The following is a 16,774-nucleotide window of genomic DNA, read 5'->3' on the forward strand; positions in this document are numbered from 1 at the left end:
GCACTTCTCAAACGTTTCGAGCTCATCACATTACACACCTGACTTCTTAAGGTTCAAGGAGCGTGCGGAAAAACAAACACTCTCAAGCGCATCAGGTGACAGATGTGGCTACAATAAGCCATTTACAAAACCAGAACTTCTTCAAGCCTTGTTTTCTCGTAAAGCCACGGCACCTGGACCAGACAACATCACTTATTCTATGCTCAGCCATCTGTCAGACACCTCCCTTGACAGTCTTTTGGACTTCTTTAATCTGGTCTGGAAAGAAGGCATGCTACCTTCTAGCTGGAAATTGGCAACAGTCATCCCTCTCTTGAAGCCAGGAAAAGATAAATCTGATCCATCAAGCTACAGGCCGATTGCTCTCACCAGCTGTCTCGGAAAAACCTTCGAGCGCATGGTGAACAGTCGACTTGTGTACTACCTGGAACAAAACCAGTGTCTGGACCGTTTTCAGTGCGGCTTTAGAGCTGCACACTCAACAACTGATCATCTTCTGCGCCTAGAAAGTATAATAAGGGAAGCTTTCATCAGGAAACAGCACTGTGTTTCTGTCTTTTTTGATTTGGAGAAGGCCTATGACACAGCGTGGCGTTATGGTATTCTCAGGGACCTCCACTCTCTGGGAGTGCGTGGTCGCCTGTTTCGCTGTGTCAGAGACTTCCTCCAGAGTCGACTGTTTAGAATTCAGTTGGGCACTACTTTATCGAGGCCTTTCGTACAGGAGAATGGTGTCCCGCAAGGCGCCGTTCTCAGTGTCACCCTTTTTGTAATAAAAATGAATTCACTGGCCAGTGTTATACCCCCATCCGTCTCGTATTCTTTGTATGTAGACGATCTGCAAATATGTGTTTCGTCTTCTAACCTTGCTGTGTGCGAAAGACAGCTCCAGCTGACTATCAACAGGCTAACCAAATGGTCATCTGAAAACGGGTTCAGGTTCTCACACACCAAGACTGTTTGCGTACCGTTTTCCAGAACAAGAGGCCTTTTTCCGGATCCATCACTCCAAATGAAAGGTCAGGATATTTGTGTTCAGTATGAACATAAGTTTCTTGGTTTGATTTTTGACAGAAAGCTGACCTTTCTGGCCCATGTGAAGGATTTGAAACGCAAATGCTTAAGATCTTTGAATGTGCTGAAGATCCTCTCTCACAGGTCTTGGGGAGCAGACCGCGAAACCCTCCACCGCATTTACATATCCACTGTCCGTGCTAGGCTAGATTATGCATGTTTCGTGTATGGGTCTGCACGTCCCTCAGTTATGAAGACCTTAGACATAGTGCATCACCTCGGATTAAGGCTGGTCCTTGGAGCCTTCAGAACTTCTCCAGTCCAAAGTCTTTACGTTCAAGCAAATGAATGGTCCCTAGAAAGACGACGGTTTTATCTTGGTGCGTCGTATGGGCTCAGAATTAAAGGTTACCCTCAGCATCCTGCGCTGCCCTGTGTGGAGGGTACATGTTCCGAACGGCTATTCATGAACAAACCGAATGCCATTCCTGTATACAGTATTCGGCTCCAACAAAATATAGAGCACTATACTTTTACGCAGAGCTACAATCTACCCCCGCTACAGCCCCCACAAATGCTCCCTCCTTGGCGGACACCCGTGGCACATGATACTTCGCTAACCAAATTTAACAAACATGAGAGGCCTCCTGTGGAAATACAGCAAGAGTTTGAGACCCTCAAGGAAGGCTTCGGTGAACACACTGATATTTACACGGATGCCTCAAAAACTAGTACAGGAGTATCGTGCGCCATGATTTCAGGAACATGTACAAAATCGCATTCTTTGAACAGTGTTCTGACAATTTTCAGCGCAGAAATGTATGCGATTATTGTTGCACTAAATCATATTCTAGAAACACGGATAACGTCGTCTGTTATATATACAGACTCACTGAGTTCCATACATGCCATTTGTAACATCAAGCCACACAAAAATCTTTTAGTTCGACGTGCGCAGCATTTAGCAACTGTCATATATGAGAAAGGGTACAGTTTGAAACTTTGTTGGGTACCCAGCCATGTCGGTATAAGCGGCAACGAGAGGGCTGACCGTGCAGCTCTCGCTGCCCATGGTTATGACAACACTTCTTTTGAAATCCCTCTCCCTGATCTACTGCTGGATTTGAAAAGGGTCATCCGCAGGAAGTGGCAAGATTTCTGGTCTGGCCAAACAGATAACAAATTGCACACAGTTAAATCTCAAATTGGAGCCCCAGTTCAAGTATTTAAAAACCGGCTACACGAGATTTTGTCAAGTCGGTTAAGATTGGGTCACACACATTTGACCCATGGGTACCTTTTACGAGGAGAGGAAGCACCTGAGTGTGCACACTGTGGCGCAGACCTTTCCATTTTGCATATACTCATTAGTTGCCCTTCCTTTATGACACATCGCCAACGTCATTTTCATATCTTCTACAAGTACTGTATCCCCCTTCACCCCGCATTATTACTAGGGGATGAGGCTGTCATCCCTTTCGAGGACGTTTTCCTATTTTTAAGAGATATAGGCATCGTGAATGAATTGTAATATCTTAGTTATCTCATTTTATATGGTGATTTACACACTTATCGAACCAACACCTTTCGATTCCTTTTGATTTTAAACAAATCACTCTATTTTTAAGTTAAATTTGTTTTAAATAACACCAGAGTTTTGGCGCATTATGATCCTAGTTGTCGCTGCGCCACAAAACTCCCAATCATCATCATCAACATGTTCAGGCGCTGCGTAAATAGGTGTTTGAAAAACCCGAAAACGACTTGCAAAATGCCAAATGTACTTTCCACGATATTCCTTGCCAGGGAAAGTCTGTAATTGAAGGTTTCCTCCTCTGGTGTAAGAGATGTGTGTGCATATGGTTTCATAAGGAACTCAGTGAGAGGGAAGGCATTATCTCCTACAATTACAGCTGGTGCTGTTTTATGTGAGTTTCGAAGGTTTAAACTGGTAGGCATGTGGGCGTACGTGGATGTGTCAGTGTCAACATACAAAAATCTATAATGTGCATCCACCAGTGCCAAAAGCACAAGACTAAATGTCTTTTTATAGTTAAAGTAGAGTGAGCCTGAGTTGGCTGGCTTCATGATTCTGATGTGTTTGCCATCTATTGCTGCTACACAATTGGGAAACTGCCATCGCAGTTCGAACTCCTCGGCCTTTCCCCTCCATTCTTGCTCTGTAGCTGGAGTCCTAATGAAGTATCCGAGCTCGTCAACTATGACATTGCAGGTATCCCAAATAATTTCGCCAACAGTTGTGTGGCCGAGCCTTTCACTTTCACCGAGACTTTCACCTGAGAAATATTAGTTACTATTGAATTTGCTTAATGTATTATGAAAAAATAAATTTCACGCGTGTTAAATCTGCTACGAGCATGTTTTGTGCACACCTCCTCTTGTATGGGGTCCGCTCAAAACACAACATATTATTTTCTTCTCTCTTTTATTTAATGCAGTGTTTACCTGTTGCAAAAAATCTCAGGGTAACTATTAGCCGGTCCTGAGGTGGTATACTGGGCCTCATTGTGGTGTCCTGCCTCACGATGGGGTGTCTCACACGTTGCAAAATAAAGTTGAATGTATCCTCATTCATTCTCAATAGCGAACGGAAGGACGAAGCGTCCGTATCTGACAAGCACTTTATAAGGTGGCTTTGCATTCCAAACTTCGCTGCTTCTTCAGCAGCTCTTTTGTCCACACTTTTCTTGGTCTTTCAGCATTATCAGATTCGAGTTCTTCATCGACTAGCACGGCGAGTGAGATTAACTTTTTCTGGCTTTCATTCATGTTTTTACCGAAGACGAGTGCAGAAAAACTCGAGACGCGCTGCCGTCTGCTACCTCTCCCGTTCCCACCCGCTTCTTGTCCGCGGAGTTTTCACACGATCGTCCGGATGCTGCTGGCATTTCTTCCGCGATATCTCTGTGGCGCGCGCTTGCCTCCTCGCTCTTTTCCGCCGACATCTCGCCCGATAAAGTCGCTCGTGCGGATACCCGGTTACATAGGCCAAAAGGGGGGGGGGTCTGATGTCCATCCCTTCTGGGATGGTATTTGTACGCGTTTATAATGGCAGCCAGTTCAAACCGGTCTGCTTCGTCCAGATAACCGACAGTTTTCAATATGCCTTGTTTTGGGGCTGTTTGCACCGCAAAGAACGGCCCGAGAAGTGAGGTCGGTGCACCAGGTAGGCCTTTACGGACTAGGATTTGATCACCGACGTGAATGTCTAGGATGTTAGGACTGTGTCGTCGGTCAAAGTACTTCTTGACAGATGTCCTGTATTTTTCTTCTCGTTGACGACTCTTCCGTTCCTCCTTGAGACTGATGTTATCAACAATTCCTAAGCCGTGGTCTGCTTTCAGGAATGGTGGCGAACCATGTTGGGCGAAGTATGGAGAACATCCGATAGCACTGTTATGCGGTCGATTGTGATGGTGTGTTGCGGCCTCTAGGCAAGGACGCCATTCGCCTGGGAAGTTGTGATAAGTATGTATGTACTGTTTGATGTCCCTTATGGCCCTTTCGGAGTTACCATCGAACAGACTTGGTTGGATGGTAGTCCTGTACGAATGTCCCCCTCGGCTCAACGATTACACCAGATCCAGGAGTATTTTTTGCTGTTGTGCCATGTGCGTTTGTTGATCCCGAAGAAGTTTAGGAACAAATGTGTCGTCAGAAGAGCTCACATCTCTTGTCTCCGCAGGTCGTCGTGGCGTTGTGGGATGTCGAATCCTTTTTTAGAAGTCATCCATCTTCATATTTACCTTTTTCGTTCCCTTAGAGAGCAGAGTAGCGACATCGGTCTTGGCTTTCTCTGCTATGAAGTTCACCAGGTGCCGGATGTCCTCATGGTGGGACAGATCAAAGGTCTCATCGTCTTCCACCCAACATTTCTCGACGGATGGGGACTCTACAGTCCCTCGAAGCGTGAACTGTACCCACAGACTTCAGGAAAGTCCTATTGCGGCTGCGCCAATGTAATAAGTCCAGTCTCTCCAACCGTGACTGTCAACATTTATTCCTTTCTAGCCTCTTTCTCTACCCTCTTCTTCCTCGCTTATGTCTCCGGTACCCTACAATGGATCTCTGGAACTGCTTTAAGATACAATTTTGAAGTGTACAACTAGAGCTGTACGACCTGGTCCACTAAAATGAAGTGCACGACCTGTCTCATCATACAACTTAATCGGAATTGACGTAATTTCGTTCAGTAACAGCTTTAAATATTGCACGTTATGGAAGCTGTAATGAATCTGGGGATCATCTTTATGTAAATATGGGACGAGTTTCAAAATGGGAAACTTTTTTGCACCTATATGAGATGATTCGATAATGTCAAATAAATCATAAAATTATGAAACAATGGTTTAAGATTGAGTGGTGTGGTTCCTGTGGTGCTGTTTGCAATAGATTGAATTGGTGCAAAACCCAACATATTACTCAAATATTCAGAAAGATCTATAGTTACTCCATCAACAGGAGTGAAAGTAAGCAGTCGGGAATCTTCATTGTACGTTAGTATAGTATTGCTGCTTAGCACATCTCTGATAGCTTGTGAAGCGAACGCGGTGTCTCGTAATAATTTGGTGGAACTTGGACTTCTTCCATTGCAAGTATTACTTTTTCTAGAACAACACCGAAACTGAATGTAAATGGACCTCCAATGTGTTGTGTTGTATTTTCTAACAGATTACTGGAGTTAAATTTGAGGAGTCTCTTGAGCTGTTCCGGGATAACAAAGAGACGTGGGACCAATAATGTATAGGTATTGTTTTGGAATAGTATCTTTGCATCGATTTCATATCTTTTAAAGAAGCGATTTAGTGTGACAGTGATAGAGCGACCTGGTGCGAATATGATTGAACCATATTGTGCAATGATAGTCATCTCTTCCTTTAAAAGCATCCTTGAGATCGCTTCCTCTCCCACGTACATGTTCTGACACGGAACTTTAGTACCTACAACTTGCAAACCTTGTACACACCCATGGCTTGTTGCAGTTCTTCGTCCAAAAACTTAATAGAATGAATTATTTGAGGTTGTTGGAATGTGTACCTTCCATGAACATAACCAAATGCGATGTTGAATTCTTTTTAAAAATATTGCAATGCGTGTTCCAAAGTCGATATCACAACAACTTCCTTACGCAGGTCAATAATGCTTCTGGAAGTAATATGTATAGTAGCATCGTTAGTCCGTGGAACGTTGTAGAATACATTAGAGATGGAAAGTTCATGCAGGCCGACTTCATATTCTTCACTCAGTTGTTGTGGTTTTCTCAGAGGAATTCTCTCAGAGAAGTCATTGAGACTGTTGTTCGGGTGCATATCCATGCAATCATTGGATAGGAGATACATGTAAAAATCAGAGCTTTGCGACATCTTGGACTGGAACCCAGGAATTAAATGAGTCATCATAACCTAGCCATTTCACTTTATAATGTGTGGCGCCGTTTATTTCGACTTACTATGCGTTCAATTGAGTACGGGTCATCTTGCCATTTCAATACGTGTTGCAATTCATTGGCGTAGTAAGTTGCATCGTCTTCGACCCCGTCTGGACCAGCTATGTAAAACACTGGTGGATCTGAGTTATTGTATCGCGTGATCGTGTAGACAACTAAGGACCAGTGCCCAATGTGCCCCTTGTCAAAAATTGATCTATTTGTGAGTATACGCACCTGATCACCAATATTCAATGGAATCTTTTTTGGTTTGTTGTCATTTTTACTGTGAAGTCTATTGAATAGTTCAATCTCATTATTTTTATCGACGTCGTTCGGGGCCATCTTGATAGTCGAGTGATATGATGAATTGTAGTCGGTGATAATCTTTGGGAGAACAGCAATGTACTTGTGATGGCCTTTACTGGCGAATTAACGATAAAGTCTAGCTTTAATAGTTCTGATTGCGCGCTCGACGACCGCAGCTTTCATGGGGGAAAAAGAGCTGAATAAATGTATTGAGTGACGTTTACACCATGCTTTCACGTGTTTGTTGTAGAACTCTCTCCCTCTATCTACCTGCAAAAGATGTGGATAGGTTTTATGGCTCCTGTACAACTTGATCAATTCTTTCTTCACATCTTCACCACGCTTGGTCTTAATGGCTGTAGCCATGAGTCGTCTTGATAAGCAGTCTATCACAATGAGTATGAAGGAAAATTCTTTATTTTGTTTCTTGTACTGCAGGAATGAAATCAGGTCTGCTTGATGAAGATCGTCGATGTGCAGTAAGATGGTCTTTCTTCTCTTAAATCTACGTCTTCCTTCTTTGTAAAGTGTGTAGACGTCATCTCGCTGTAGTTCTTCGATTGCCTGTTTCTTAGAGATGTTTCGACCTCTGCAGTATCGGGCAACCCCCCCAAACCAGCGTTTGGATCCCTATAACTCATTCTTCTTCTGTGATATATTCATCTGATGATGATGATGAAAGCAACTTTGTTCTTTGGGGCGATTTATATGTTTCCCAGAGTATACGTTTCCTTGCTTTCCTCTTCTGACGTATTTTGTGTGGCTGCAAGAACTTTGCCACTTTTGGGAACAAAGCAGGCTTCCCTTTCTTGTGTCCGGACAGATGCAACACCAATTCTTTTATATTAGAACCAGCGACTGTTTGGTTGTTATGAATGATTTCTCCCTTATCATTCCAAGTCAAGCTCCTAGGTAGCACTGAGACTACGCATCTTACTTTTTTAATGTTGACTTTAGTAGGAAGCGAATTGTAATCAAATGAGCGTCCCATTGGAAGTGACTCATCGTTTTTTTCTTCTTGTACTGTGGGTGCTGGCTCTGTTTCATTAGATGCTTTCTGATGATTTTTTATAATGTAGTACATAGCAGTTAACATTCGTTTTACTTTAATATCATCGCTTTCGTTAGATTCCAGAATTGATTCGATAGGAGTCAATACCTCAAACTTTGTAGCCATTTTTTAGACACCTACCGTCTTTGCTAGAGCACGACCTGCGACACCACCGAGCACACTGGTTAATCCCGTGAGTAATAAGGGGATCAGTGGCACTAATCCTCCCCTCTGACGATACAGGTAGGATCTTAGTCTTTTTGGTGATTTGTGCAGCGTTTCATATGCAATGTATCGAATGGTGTGTTTATATTTTTCCAGCTCTTTGAACAATCTGGGCGGTAGCTTAATATTACCATTCAATATATTCTTACAGACTTCAGAAAGAGCTTCTATGCTATGATGTGGCACCTCCTTTAAAATCTCATCGCGCTCTTTAGGAGTACACGTTGCAAGGACTTTTAGAAAAGTTAAATGATGACGCAAACTTTTCATTTTGGCAAGAAAACAAACTGGCGAACATTTCCAGTAATGCCTGTTCGCAGTCGAAATTGAGATAGCGTCAGAGGGTGTAGGTCAATCACTAGATAACCAAATGGTTTCTCTGTTGCCTGCTCAAATGCACCGATAAAGTACAGTAATTGAGCTTTGCCGAAGATCTGACTTCCTAAAAGTTCAAGTTGCGTGCGTGACCTTAAATTATTAAATAATATTATATATGTGCTAATCAAATCTAATATATGTGCTAATAATCAAAGTAGGCACGCTCTCATCCCATGTCTTTGGTAGCTCTTTCTGGAATGTAACATCATTTGGGAATTCATTTTGCCAGGTCGCATCATATTTGCTAACGTAAAAGATTTGCTCTGGGACTACAGTGAATACTGTAAGATTTCGTAGAATGTTACGAATGAGATAGGTTTTACCCGACATGGAAGGACCGTAAATAATAACCCTTGCAGGGTGGATAAAAGCAAACCGACCTGCGTCAGACATCACGATGCAAAAGTAAAGGAGGCAATGAATAAGTGATGATGTGAGAAATGGATTTATTGTACACCTCACCAATCGATTTGATCGTCTTGACTTTTTGCGGAACGACGTTTCATTTCAATAAGACGCTCGTGTGCGAGGAACCTCCTCACAGATTCTGCTTTTGCTTCATGTATTTCTTGTTAAAGTCACCATTCTTTCAGGTCCGCCGTCTCCCGCTCATCATATTCCTTTCCAAAACATCGAGTGAAAAGCTTCCATGCAGCTCCGATTTTGTGTAGAAAGTTGATAGGTTGGTAAATGGCGATTGAAACTCCCCGCTCGGGAATGTAATAAAAGATGTGGAAAAGGAATACGATGTATTTTGCATGTTGATGCATGTTCAAACGCGAGAAAGAAACCCCTCTCTACGCGACGCGCGGCCGCGAAACGCGCGGCGCGGTCTTGGCGTGCGCTCCTCCTTGGGCGCGAAGTATCTTGCTCCAAATACCTTCCTATCTGGAGCGGATAGTACCTATGGTCACCAGTATCTTTGGTTACCAGTCTCTTTCCAGCTCTACTACTCATCGCTTTTTTTGTACACTTATGCTGTTCATAATTGTCACAAAAAAGCAGTACGCCCCCCGTTTTCAACAAATCAAGGTAAGTAACGATATCATTCGAGATGTTGGTTGGCTAGGAGCGTGCTATGCGGTGAAGTTCATTTTTAAGAGTGAACCTGAGGTAAGTGCTTGCGAGCTGGAGGGACGTCCTGTCTAGGCCATAATAAGCTCTAGAATGCGTTGCTTGGATATACAGTGTGTTTGCTCTAACGTGTCCAGAAATTTGATTTAAAGGGAGCGAAAAAAGAGAACCGAGCGCAACCTTTCAGCTACCTGACTAAGAAGCGGGTGCTACTAGTGAAGCAGTACCTGTTTCTTACTCAAGTAGCAGAAAAGTATCACTTGCTTTTTTATTATCGCTCCCTTTCAAGATAATTTCTGGACACGTTAGTGCAAAAACTCTGTATAGAAAACCCTCATTAAACGAAGGCAACATGACTGGGGAGAATGTTCAACAAAAGCGGAAATCTCACACAACCAATGGCAGCAGCCTAGGACGTACACGGAAACACCGCTGGAGCCACTAGAAGTAATGCAAGACCCTGGGAAGTATTGCCAGTGTGGCATAATGGGAAGCGCACGTAACAAGTAATGAAGAGAAGTTGGTTGGAATCCTGCCGCTGTCTGGATCTCCCGACGACTGCCATATTTCAATCTCGAAAACAGCTGCTTTCTTGTGGTGCACGTAATATGCGATAAGATAAGGCTTTATTAGGCAGTTTTAGAACAGGACACCGCATTGAACTATCAAGGAGGTCGTCACAGCGCAGTGCTTTACGCAATGAGCAGTGACGACTGCTTCTTACTTTGGGAGCGCCTATGTACTTTTGAATCATGGCGGTTAGAAGAAAGCACGCGGTATCAATGACGTGTCGAATCTACGTGGTTTCCCGTTAAAAAAAAAGTATACCGACGTCGCTAAACAACAGCCAATGCGAACATTGTGCGCTATACGTTTTAGTGTCATTATGATGTACTAAACATTACTCATATTTCATTGCTATCGGAAATCCTGATCAGAAGACCGAGATCACCGTGCTTTCTACATTGACGACTGTGTAGTTGACTATATCATTCGGCCTAGCTCTTCGGATTCTCGTCGCCGATGATACTGCTCCAAAGGATTGGCCATGGCGTGTTTCTACCCTGTCCCGGAAGAGGCCAGAATTCTCAAAAGTTTTAGTATCGTTCGGGCTCGCAACGCGTGGAATTGGTTGCAACTCCAGTCAAGCCAATGATCGTTAAAGTCTAGCTAATGAACGGGTTTTGAGTGTATTCTCGCAAACAACAACAACAAGTGGGGAGTTTCATCGACCAGCGACGATACTCTACCCCATTGCTGGCTGTATTGTCCTACGGTGGCTAGAAGCTCTAAAAGTGCTTTCAGAGCACAGCGTTGGTGGATCGGATTTGGCCACGGTCCAAGTCAATTTGATAAACTGGAGCGCGAGAGCCCATAGCTGATTTAGAGACACTGAAAGCTTATAAGCTTATGTGTCTCTTATAAAGCTTATGAAAGCTCTTATCTTGTTTCTCTTAAGTTCCTCCTAAGTTTCTAAAACGAAACGTCTATTTAATAGTAATCAAAACATCACGGTCATCACTCATACCTGCAAACACTCGCGACGTGCAGTCCGACAGCCTTACAAAGCCCACTAAAACACACGTAAATACTGCACAGGAGATACACCATCCTTGCGACGGCAACTGAAGACAAAACCAACTGCCATGCCACTCTCACCTCTCGCCCTCTCCTCTCCCTCTCGGCTCTCGCCGTTTGAAGTTTGAATTTGTAGCCGCCGTAGCGTCTTCACATTGCATCAGCCTCTGTAGTTACGTTTTCTTTCTTTTTTTTCGTTGTCTTTCTTCTAGTTATTTAGCTTAATTTTTGTTGTTGTTGAGATGTATTTTTTACATTTCTCTGGTACTTAATATGTTATGATATTCACCTTCAGATGAGAGTATGTGCTCGAATTGGAGTTACAGGGATACAACATAAATTTGATCGCAGACGCGCGCACCTGGACAAACAGCAATCAAAAGAGATCATGCATGTGCTAAAATAGATCAGAGTAATAGATAAAAAAAACAGAAGGATATATGGCAAGTGTGGACAAGATGAAATCTCAAAGGGGGAAGCTGGGAGCTGCCCAACTTGGAGTCTCAAGTGACTATTCTGGGAACAAAGTGGTACCTGTGAGGCTCCAGCTGGAACTTCTGGAACCATCTGAGCCCAGAATGGAACACGCTTAAAGCCAGAGTGGGAACCACATACCATTTTGCACCCATGTGGGCCCAGAATGGAACCCGCTTAAAGCCAGGGTGGGAACACTGCAGCACTATGGGTCCCATCTGGTTCCAGAATGGTACCCGCTTAAAGCCAGAATGGGACCACTAACGCCACTTGGGGACCCATCTTGGACCAGCGTGGAACCCACTTAAAGCCAGAGTGGGACCATTAATACCACTTGGGGACCCATCTGGGACCATTCAACTGCAAATGGAACCACTTGGGGACCATTCGGGAACCAGTCCTGATTTCTGCCTGGGAATTGTTCTTGAGTGTAACTGTTTTGCGTAACCTGTTGAGTGTCTGCGGCGTGGTTTGTAGTTCTATTTGGCTGATGGATTTTGAAGCACCCTGTATGCTTATACGCAAATGAATAACCAAGAAACTATGTGACAGCGTCTATTTACCATTACTTGGGTTCCGAGCTATCGCTTTGAAACACTGTACAAAGGAGTATAAAGCTGCAATATAAGAAAATTTATCTGCTCGATATCCTGAGCCCTCATTACTCTAACGTCCCAATTTTCGTCCTTACTGCGATTATAGTTTTTTTAGAAAATTATAATTGAAGACGTCGGGCAACACTGTGTCGCAGTCACCACCAACTGTGTGTCCCTCGTCAACTACGGCGCAGAAACTACAATGGATCCGCGCAACACTGAGTGGAAAACAAACGAAGTCGGCTACGCCGTCATCACGAGCAGCACAAGATAGTCGGGCACATATAATAGTGTTGCTTGGCAGCTTACGCATTATTTCCAACCAGATGTCGTTCCGAGACATTTTACCGCGATTTCACTCGCAAATTAAAGCTATTTAGCGTTCCCTGTCACATATAGCTCGAGTAGCTCGGTGTACAAGCAAGATGTTAAAGCAATGAATTGCGACTCCACCACAAAATCGTCACAAAGGTGGTTGTACATGTGTAATCTCTCAGCTGACAGGAATGTATGTGTATGAAATATCTCCCTCCAAAAACTGCTCAGTTTGTCAGGTGGGAGTTCTTCAGCAACGAATAGCACACACACACACACACACACACACACAGACAGACAGACAGACACACAGACGATGATGAGGTGGGGGCGATGCCGGTCAGGAGGCTGGGCGCTGCGTAGGGTAAAAGGGCAATGGACGTCTGCATGCATCCCGCGCTCCAAGATCTCGCGTTCCAACTGGTGGACGGGGCAGTTTATAAGTAGGTAGTGTAGTTCAGCACGCACATCGCCTGTCGCAGCAAGCTCGGACGGAACATGGCAGAGGCGCTGCCTCATAACTGGGGTAAACGGAACGTTCAGCTGCATGCGGTGAAGGAGGGATGCGTAATGTCGCGGAAGGCCAGGTGGAAAGAACAGTGAGAGAGACTGGTCTAGCTCTCCACCATAGCATATTACACCGCTCCTATTTTTGTGTATATCTTATTGGGCATTTCATGGTAATTACCTTGTTCGTTTCTTGTGTGGCCCTCCATGAATGGTGTCGTCTAAGGTCAGGTGCCTGGGCTTTGTATCTCTATTACTTCTTGTTACTTGGCTACCAGGACGTCTACAATGGAAATCAACTGTGCGGAACTCAGTCACTTGATGCGCACAAGCACATGGCTTCATCAAGATGCACTTCCACTTCAAAAGCCATCTCTTCTGACACAATATCATTCAAGTGGGGTGAGATGTTCTGTCTGTAGCCTCGTTGCTAAACATTGATCATAAAGTTCGTATTGCAGTAGCACGAAAAATAATCGCGTTAAATGATTTAGACGGCGACGCACTGCCGAAAAGAGGACTGAAAATTCGCGCATCCAAAATGAAATAAGCGAGTGCAGCTTCATAATATACTTTCTGAGCTTCCAGGATATCTTCATAATAAATAGCCATAAAATACATATATAACTCGCGGATGATAAGACCAATGATTCCCGTTTTTTTACCAATCAATCAATCAATAAGAGCATTCAGCGCGTTCTCAAACGTCGGCCACTCGCATTGATATGCCGCCTCTGCCCGTTTAGCGAGCCCCTTGAAGCTGAAGCTGTTCTTTAATGGGACTGCCACATCCGTCCAGATTGAACCGAAACTGTAACGCAGTTTTTTTTTTATCCCTCGACAGTACCGTCAAAAATTCGACACCAAAGAGCGTAGCAGTTTCCGTGCGATTTGATGCAATGCATGGTAAGAGCAGGCGTTGAGAATATGGTGAGTTTGTACTTCTGGACATCACACAAAAACGTCTCACGCAAGGATGGTAGGCAGAAAATATTTCGGGGGGGGGGGGGGGGGGGTTCTAATGGGACATTACAAGGAGGACGAGGATTTCCCCCGTGCTTCCCTTTTCCAAATGCACAACGAAAGGTACAATTCAGGGGAGGGTTTGAACTCCCTAAACCACCCCCTGGTTAGTGCCCTGTCACACACAAATGTCCAGTCAGGGAGCGCCCTCTTGTGACCAGCGGGCGGGCGGAATTCATATTCGTAAGCCAAAGGCGGCGTATTTATCGAGCGCTTTTCAGTGAGCGTATACTCCGGAATTGGGATTGCGGTGTGAACTCGAGGCAGACGAACTCGGAGACCAAGGAAGAAGGAAAACTAAGGAGGGAGCGCTGCCGTTTGTTCCCGAATCACGAACGTGTAGTGGAAGTGATGACATATAGTGCACGCCTCAGCACGTCATGTAGATCGGGGGGCTTAATCGCTTCATCGTCGTTACGGTCGTTACCAGCTAACGAGTGGCGCGAAATTTAAAAAGGCGGGCGGGAAATTTAAAAATGTGGGCACGTGATAAAACACGTGCACGGCGCTCTTCGCGCGATACGTGAAGGCCGTGGTACACGTCACGCGCAATGTGTCACGTGCGCACCTTTTTGAATTTCCCGCCACTCCTTAGCTGGTAACAACAGTAACGATGAAGCGATTAAGCCCCCACGCGACCGGAGCCGACCAATCTGCGGTGAGACGCCACTACACCTAGGAGTCCGGAACAAACCCGGAACTTTTAGGAGAAGCAATTACACTTGAATTAAGCTACGATTAAGGTACACGATGAAGATCTTCGGCGAACTGCGGCTAGCTAGATGGATAATTGCTTGTCTCAGTTGATTCTCTTCACCCACACTTCCGGAACCGAGCGGAATGACGTCGCACCTTCTCCTTATTTTTCTTTCCTTCTCGTTGTAGACAATCTTCTGCCCCGCGCCCCCATTCGTGTCCCTGGCCTACGTCATCATGGTGTTACTGTCGGTGGGGCTTCCTCAGCTGCAGAGGCAGTACGAAACTTTAAAACTGGTTTATTTAACATGAAAGCTGTTTCCCGAAGATAAATTTAGCCAGGTTCGACGACTTGCGCCGGTCGTCTACAGTTTTATCGCAGCATACAGCTTTGCCAAAACAGAGGGTCACAACATCATCATCCAGTGGATCCCAGGGCACTGTGGTATCAGTGGAAATGAGAAGGCGGACCAGGTTGCTCGAATTGCTCACTATAAAAAGCTACTCATAAAATCTACTTCACGCAAATCTGATGCAAAGTACTTGCTTTCCTCCTTACGCTATCGCCTCTCTAAAACCACGTGGACAGGTGACGTCATGAATCAATCGTTCCTGTACCTACTGCCTCCAATCCAAGATGCCAAGGCCGTTAGAGTCCGTCACCCGTCGCCTGCGTCGACTTAACGTCCCGTACGCAGCATCTCTTCATAAGATAGGTGTCGTTGGATCGTCGAACTGTTCAACTTGCGGAACTGTGGAGAACACGGAGCACGTGCTCGTCACCTCCCGACGCTTCGACTCTAGTCGACGAACACTAAAGAACGCCCTTGCGAAACTTGACAACCGACCTTTTAGTGTTGAGAAGGTACTGGGGAGCTGGTAAAAACAGCACCAGCAACCTGCGCAGTGTGCACTGACGAACTACCTCAAGGGCGTTCGTGCTGAAATAATCTTTTCGATTATTCAGTGCTGGCTTTCACACTTCAAGCGTCCTGGAATATTTTCCTTTTTTTTCTGCTTGCTACTGTGGGAGCTAGCTAGGAGCAACCACACTGGGACAGAGGTCCGATGGGGCGACAGTTTATTCCTGGAATGAGCGAGCGAGAATGATGATCGAGATCGTGTGCGTGAAAAGGGCATGCTGTCCGTCTTCTTTTACGGTAGGTGGCCGCCACACTTCTATTCTATTCTATTATCCAGATAGATTGTGAGGCTGTGTCAGACATTACCCTATCGGGGTCATACACATGTTTGCGGATGTGATAATTTGTTTTACCGAGAGTCTTTCACCTCCACGATATGACGGAAAGAGTACACTCTTAAAAATAAGGTCGGTGCGCTTACTAACTAAAAACTAAGCACTTACTTGTCACACCAGCCACTAAGATCTTAGTAACCGTAGGTAGTAAAAGTGGCAGTAGTAACATTTACTAATTGAAGAGGCTAGTAAAGAGCACTACCTCCAGCAGTAGGTCTTAGCTGATAGCACTGCCTTTGGCTAGTAAAAGCGCGACCTTCACTTAGTGAAAATTACAAAGTGTACACTGGGAAAAAAGAAAGAAAAAAGCATACATGGCTTGCGTATAATTTCGGAAAAAGGGAATGCTGAAGTGCTTTCAGCGCCAATATATTTCCCAACTTCTATATAGAAGTAGTAACAAACATACGAAGATCTGTCATCTCTAGCTGTGGTTGTGTGTGGGGGGGGAGAGGGGGGGGTGTACTCGGGGGATACTGCGCCTACACAAACCCATATTCGCAAAGCATGGGTGTGAACGAAAAAGGACAGCTCTTCTTAGCAGATTGCCATTTGCTGGACAACAGATACTGATATAATGCATCGCAACTTCTGAGATTACGAAGTCGCCACCAGCCGCGAAGCGACTTCTTGGGTGTGGATGCGCGCATACGGTTGTCTCAGGAGCAAATAATACACTACCGTAAGTCTCTCCCGTATTGAATAAAACTGACACATGCTACTCTACTGACACATGCGTTTTTAAATCAAATTACTGTTTAACTCGGATAATATCGCTTCCATCACAAATTAACGGGCACAAAATAACATGTAGCAAACATAAGTATCGA

Source organism: Ornithodoros turicata, unplaced genomic scaffold, assembly GCF_037126465.1.
Source record: "Ornithodoros turicata isolate Travis unplaced genomic scaffold, ASM3712646v1 Chromosome97, whole genome shotgun sequence".
NCBI classification, from domain to species: Eukaryota; Metazoa; Arthropoda; class Arachnida; order Ixodida; family Argasidae; genus Ornithodoros; species Ornithodoros turicata.